The sequence below is a fragment of the Nothobranchius furzeri genome, chromosome 14, assembly GCF_043380555.1.
Source record: "Nothobranchius furzeri strain GRZ-AD chromosome 14, NfurGRZ-RIMD1, whole genome shotgun sequence".
Taxonomy (NCBI): Eukaryota; Metazoa; Chordata; class Actinopteri; order Cyprinodontiformes; family Nothobranchiidae; genus Nothobranchius; species Nothobranchius furzeri.
In genome coordinates this window covers 20,453,271-20,459,270 of record NC_091754.1, presented here as the reverse complement: position 1 = coordinate 20,459,270, position 6,000 = coordinate 20,453,271, and the positions used below count along the sequence as shown (strand labels likewise).

Sequence of the window (6,000 nt, the reverse complement as noted above, 5' to 3'; positions counted from 1 at the left end):
GGTGCTGCAGTCTGGTTCCAGCACGTTTCCTGCATGTTTTAGATCACAAACTTAGCTGATTTGTTTAATTTAGTGATGAATCATTCCTGTAGACACCAAGGAAGCCTGGGGAGATGTTTCAGCTGTTAGACTAAGGTGTTAAAAAGACAGCCAGGAGGTAGGTTTTTGCTTTCGGTTATGCAAACGGACACTAGGGGGTGCTAAAAGCATGCCAAAACCACCCCGTGTCCCTTTAACATGTCAGAAATGAACCAGGGATGTTCTTTTACAGCTTAAAAACATCACAGATGAGATTAAACCTCACAAAACCCTCATGATAGAAATACATCAATATTAATACTCAAATGCAAACAGACTATTTGCAAAAATATGATTGTTAAAAGCGTTTTTTTTTACTCATATAAAAGAGCAGTTTACTATAAATAAATAAATACACATTTACAATTCAAGTGAGTGTTGAGATCCAGTTGGTTTTGGTTCTGAAGAAGGCCACCTGGAAGGAAAAGAGAAAATTTAATTTTACTATGACGTTCACACTAGGGGTGGGCAATATAAACGATATGAGGTAGAAATGATATAAAATTGGGTAATGATAGTTTTTGGCTCTATCGCGGTAACACATGACATCACTAAGATGTGCACCTGCGTCGACATTGGGACAACAGAATGGCAGTGACTGCAAGCATGGAGAGGGCGGAGGAGGAGCATTCTACACATTTTGGACATCTTTATTTTTGCTGTAATTTATTTTCCATATAAGGATTTTTAAAAGCATGCCATTCTGACGTTTATTAAAAGAGGAAAAAACATATCGCAATAAACATCATTATCGCATATGCTTCAGATTATATCGCAATATAGATTTGAGGTCATATCGCCCAGCCCTAGTTCACACAGTTATGTGTGATCCATGACGGACGTGTGGATGCTAAGTGAGCAACGTGGACAAACTTGTTTTTTTTTAACTTCCATATTCTCTGGACAGTTGAAGCAGAAAAAAGCGGGTTCCACATCTGTCTCATACAAGACATTTCAGAGACTTTCGGGGGGATATGGGGGGTGAGCGTGTGGGAGGGAGAGAGAGAGAGACGGGGGAGAGATGCTGGAGGCTACTGGGTACTTGAGCTGCTATAATGGTGTCTCGTATGAGAAAACATCTGTGAATTTCCTCAGTGATCTACAACAAAGTATAACTCAGAGCAGTCACTCAGCAGACCTTTGAAGTTGCTGTCTGACAGAAAGCTGCCATTGTTCGCAGCCCCCAACACACAGAAACTCCAACTTTGGTCTCACTAATTTCCCCTGCAACGCGATACAACTTTTTCTGTTCCTCTTCTGTCTCTCTTCCGAAGGTAGGAAGCCTCTGCATATTCACGAGGAAGCAGCAAAGACCTGGCAATGTGCAGGGTTGGCCCCGGGTCACGTAAGGCGGGGCAGGTCATTTTACCTCCTCTCAGCCCACCCTGGGTGCGTTGATCCAACCTTAAAGAGGAAATCTCTGCTCCCTCTATGATTATGTACAAGGTTCCTGCCTGCCGTGCTCTCCCTCTCTCAGGGGTTATAATAAAAGGCATCACCTTCAAACTGAGACGTCACGTCAATATTTGGGAGCAATAAAACATTTGTTACAGACACAACTTCAAAAACTTGTGCTTTAAATGCTGATGTGTTGTGCCTCTGCAGATTGAGCTATTGCATGCTTCATGGAGCTTTTGCAAGATGCAAAAAACAGGAAACTTTTTTAATTTGTGGACAGCTCAGCTTCACACAACAGGTGGTTGGCTCACCTTTCTGAGACAAGAGCAAACAACTAAAAAAGCTGCAATCTTCTATACATGTTTACATTTTTGCTGACTATGAACAACGTTGAATAATCTATAATAAACTATCTAGAAAATGAATGCAAAATAATAAAAGGGGCTAATTTGTTGAGTCAGAATCAAGTTAAAAACAAAACTGAGTCTTTTCGTTTGTGTCTTTATTAATGCAAGTTTGAAAAACCTGTATTGTCAGATTTATGTTACCTTTGGGTAAATTTAAGGATATTTAAGTGCAAACATTTACTTTAAATGTTTAACTATTCACTGTTTAAAAATACAAAAGGTTGCTAAAAATATATTATTTTAATTATTGTGGCATCTACTCCCTTCATAAACACCATTTAACTCCATAATTTTGAAGTTTCAATCCACAAAACAACAAAATTGTAAAACTTCTGAGGTTGATTTTTCTTATTTCTGACTGTTGTCAGGTTTGTGACTCACTTTAAAGACACAAAGTGAAACATTTTACGTTTCAAAAAAAAAGTTTGAGCAATTATTTTAAGAAATAAATATTTTGTTCTTAAGTGATTGGAGTAGGAAATGCTGGTGTGTGCTCCAACTCCCTTTTTTCTGACAAGTATCAAAGACGGGAAAATCGTATATACATACTTTTCCTGACCAACTCTTTCAACTTTTTGGTAAATGCACTGAAAAAAATCTTAACTAAACTGTTTTATAAAAATATGATTTGAGTAAAAAGTTGAACATTACATTTTGACTACCTCAATATTAATACCTTTATATTACAAAAATTATAACAAGCACAATTTTAGCCTTTCAGTATTTGATTGCTCCAAATTAATACAAAATTGGGAACCCTGAGAGTTCAGAAATGCATGTTTTTGTCAACAAAAATATGATTTCTTGAGCTTTATTTTCATGATAATTAAAAATATATTTTGATTATTAATAGTTAACGTGTAAAAAGGTCCAAAATATAAGAAACAACATGAACATAAGAGTTTGTGCAAGAGAAGCACACATGAATCCATAATCACTCCCAACTTGGTTCTTAGATCAGTGTAAATAAAACTGATGGAAATTTGCACAAATTAAAGAAAAGTGAAAAGTGTACGCTTGGTTGAGAACCAGGTGAAAGTTCCTGTTCCTCCTGGCAGTGGCCAAAAAGCGACAAGCAGTCCGTGATGCATCCCAAACCGAAACAAGGCCGTGATAATTCTCACACTGTTTGTAGTCCAGCGTTTATTCAGTGACAGCTGGTCCCACCATCTGGGCGAGCAGAGCTGGGGCAAAACAAAAACAGGTTACACCTTCGGCCATGCCAAGCCTGCCTGTGTCCCACTCCGTCTGCAGCCGGAGAGAGGCTCATTTTAATTTCACGCTCTGATTTGTCAAATCTAATTCCATCACCGGAGGCACCAAGAAAACTTTAAATTTCATAGCACATGGGATAACAGCTCTTCGGAGTTGTTTCTATTCTCAGTTTGTGGTTGGGAAAAAAGGGGTTTTGACTCCGTCCCCTCAAAAAAAAAAAAAAATAAATAAATAAACATTTGATCACCTTTAAAACAACACTAAGTCTTCCACTTCTCCTTCCTACAGGTTGAAAGTGGTATGACAATGTTGTAACCAACCCAGCTGTAGCTAGCACAAACAACGAGCTAACGCTAACATGAACCAATACACAATGAGCCACAAAGTAAAAGGATCCACACAGTTGGACAAAAATGATAACAATTCCAGTTGCAACACAGTCAGGTCACCATCAGTTTGATTTTGTAGCCTCCTTCAGCTCCCTCAAACGAATGTAGGCCCTGCTGACGTTCACTCTGGTTTTAGCCCTTTGCTTCGCCTTGCTCCCTTACTTTTACTCCCAGGCTGCGCAATGATGCAAACAAATAAAGCTAAATCCTTCTCTTTGTCTTCTTGTGCTTTTTATTCACAGTGGGCGAACTGAAAGAGCTAACAACTAGCTAGTGCATCTTTTTACTTCATGGCTTATTTAAGCCTCATTCATAAAAAATAGCGCAAATTTGCTGCCAAGGTGAGGCAGCATCAAGGAGCCTGTGGCGCTAATGTGGTACGATCACAGGGTTGCCAACTTTAGAAGTTGATGTGTTTTTCACAAAAGTTAACATGATGATGGTATCAAGGGGATGTGGGGGTGGTCTCAATGCTGTCGACACGCTGTCATGGACATCCTTATAGCTTAGACATAACTCGTTTTTATGTCGATTGAAGCCACGATCCGCAAGTTTTTATCTCGAGCTACTCCAAAGGTGGCTGAGGAAGAATTTAGCTTCCTTTTACAAAATCACAGACTGATGGTGGCCTAGCCTTGTTGCTACTGGACTTGTAAATGATAATATTTTTAGTCCAGCAGTGTGTGTCCTTTTACTCTGTGGCTTATTTTGTATCAGTCGACTTGTGCTAGCATTAGCTAGCTACAGCACACTGTCGCAGCGTTGTTTACGATAGTTGAAATCCCTCTTTCAACCAGCAGGAGGGAGAAGGAAGAAACTTATTTAGTGTTGCTTTAAGACCAGCAACCAGGGACCAACTCTTATCCCTGACTGCATACATTTTATATTCATGCAAATTGGAAAAACAAAACATAGCGGCCTCAACAAACTCCAGGTGAGAGAACGCTGAAACAAAAGCCACGGTAACCCTAATGGCATCCCTCATCATTAAGGGAGCTTTGATGTATGCACTCAGACTCTTTTATCTCCTTCCTCTATACCCCTTCTCTTTGTGTCTCAACCAGGCTCAACCAGTTTCTTTATTAACGCCGTCTTTTGGGAGCGTTCCCTTTGCTCGGAGCCCTTCGACAAACGTCTGACATCTGTTTCAGGCTCATGTATTTTACCCTCTTCATTCATCAGCAACCAAAGAACGTCACAATGTTGAGTTTGCAGCTATTTTAGGCATGTGCTTGTCCCCTTTAATTGAGGTTTGCAGAAGGAGAAAAAAAAAGATAAAACAAGCTTCTGTGTTAATTCTTTACATAAAAGTTATGCAACCATGATCCAGTGTGGAAAAACGGACACAACTGGGTACGAAGAGGGCTGCACATGAAATGCTGCAACTCTTGAAACTCCCTCCTTTTGAACTCAAAGTGTATAGAACCAGGACAATGTTGGCCTAATCGAGCACGCTCTTTGAAGTGAGACATCACTATTAGGTGAAAAGGTAAGCATGCTTCTTTAGAAAATAAAAGCTTTTCATCATTTGTCGAGGCTGCCGCTCAATTTTCATGAATGTGGTTTAAAACTCTGGATGGCAGCGTTTGGGCGAATCGCTAATGAACGTGCAGCTCGTGAGGCAAAGAGCTGAAAATGGCAAAAAAATAAAAAACACCAGCAGAATTTGCTGGCCACATTAAAGGAGTCCCTTTCCCACACGCCAGATGTTGTCAGATTTAATGAGGGCAAAAACAAGAGTGAGTTGGGTTTTTAAGAACTTATTAAAGAAAACACAGGTGTGCGACTGGTCTTGAATGCTGGTTTAAAAACGCTCCTGTCCCCCTGTGACCCACCTCAAAAACTTCTCTTCATCAGGTCAGGAATATCTTTCATCAGAATAACGCCAACGTTTCACAACATTTGCCTTCTGCAACACATAATCAGCTATCCGTGGCAATTATAAACACACCTCTGCTCACCTCCCCTCATATGTTAAAGCAGGCAATCAGCCAGGGAGTTAATTTGGCAGAGAAAAACAGGGAAAGAAACATCCTCTCTGGCACCATTTGTCACCACAGTCCAACCTTGTTATTCAAACTAGTGAGCCTATTTGAAATTCCTCTCTGTGGTAAAACAGGGCCAAAATAATCAAGGGAGCGTGATCACACTTAATTGATTCAGTGTACTTTTAAGATGCACTACAGGGTGCTGCAGTGACCTATTTCAGGCTGCTCTTCAGAGGAACCAAATATCCCAGCAAGGGAGTAATGCACAATGAGGATTTTAATTATTCTAGGATCTGTGGCTAGGACCGGAGGTGAAATGTGTCTGAACTAACTGTGACACCGCATTAGAACACCACCAGTGGTTTTGGCGTATCACTTTTTGAACTTCTACGGACATAAATATGATAAACAGCGGAGACATGAGTTTAATCATACAAGTCCAATTAAAAGAGCCAGAAATTTAAGTGAAATCAGATTTGTGTGTGACATGGTTTATTAGTCTATTAGAGGAGCAATTACTCAAAT

At 39.9% G+C, this 6,000-nt stretch overlaps 1 protein-coding gene across 4 annotated transcripts in view; it reads right to left on the bottom strand.

The window, feature by feature from the left end:
* Positions 1-370: 370 nt before the first annotated feature.
* The window catches only part of myo3b (myosin IIIB), an 81,528-nt gene continuing 75,898 nt past the window's right edge, over positions 371-6,000 (bottom strand). For all 4 annotated transcript variants that reach the window (XM_054746944.2, XM_015966511.3, XM_070543971.1 and 1 more), the window contains one exon: positions 371-493. The gene's annotated coding sequence lies outside the window, so the exon portion shown is untranslated. The remainder of the gene's footprint in view (positions 494-6,000) is intronic.